This window comes from Aplysia californica, unplaced genomic scaffold, assembly GCF_000002075.1.
Source record: "Aplysia californica isolate F4 #8 unplaced genomic scaffold, AplCal3.0 scaffold00457, whole genome shotgun sequence".
NCBI lineage: Eukaryota > Metazoa > Mollusca > Gastropoda > Aplysiida > Aplysiidae > Aplysia > Aplysia californica.
This window is the reverse complement of record NW_004797727.1, coordinates 262,042-262,920: the sequence shown is the minus strand read 5'-3', so window position 1 is coordinate 262,920 and position 879 is coordinate 262,042.

Below are 879 nucleotides of genomic sequence, written 5' to 3'. Positions count from 1 at the left end.
TCTATCTATCTATCTATCTATCTATCTATCTATCTATCTATCTATCTATCTATCTATCTATCTATCTATCTGTCTACCTATCTATCTATCAAACTATGCATGTGTATGTATTTGTATTTATGTTTTATTAGATCTGTGTTTCGCGGGGGGTTGGGTGACAGCCCTGGTAGATTTTCTTTCCCTTCTGATGTCTCCGTGAGTCGGGCGCCATTGTTTCGTGGTCTTCTCTTGACTCAAGCAAATGAACACTATCTTTCTATCTATCTTTCTATCTATCTTTCTATCTATCTTTCTATCTATCTATCTATTAGTTGATAGATCACTGAACTTTTATAATTAGTCATCGGGGAAGGGGTCTTGGTGTCTTCCTTGTCAATACAGAGTACTTTCCTGTGTTTGCTCGGAGGTGTTAGTTTGACTAAATCGGTTATAGTGAGACCAAAGGTTTTCCATAAGCGCAGATCGTTAAGTACCACATCTGGAACAAGTTCAACCTCAGAGAAACACCGCCGGCCGACTACATCGGGTGCCAACTGTGGGTCGGGTAGGGTCAGCTCAGTTGGGGGCGATTAATGGCGGGGTCGGTGCACACGAGTAGACCGCTCCCTTGTCGTGTCCGATTCGACGAGAATAGACGACTTAGACCGTCGCCAGCTGTTCTTGTTTTTAAACACAATTCATTTTCCCACGTTCATAAAACAGCCATTTTTTCTTCATAATGTTTTTCTGAATCGACTACCGAATACTTCTATGGCTTTTGCTGGGTTGAAAAGTTCTTAAATCCTTCAGAGACGGCTCTCGTGGCCTAGAGGTTAAGGTGTTGGCCTCTCATTCAAAGGTCCCGGGTTCGATTCCGGGTAGCGACCAAAAAATTTTCTT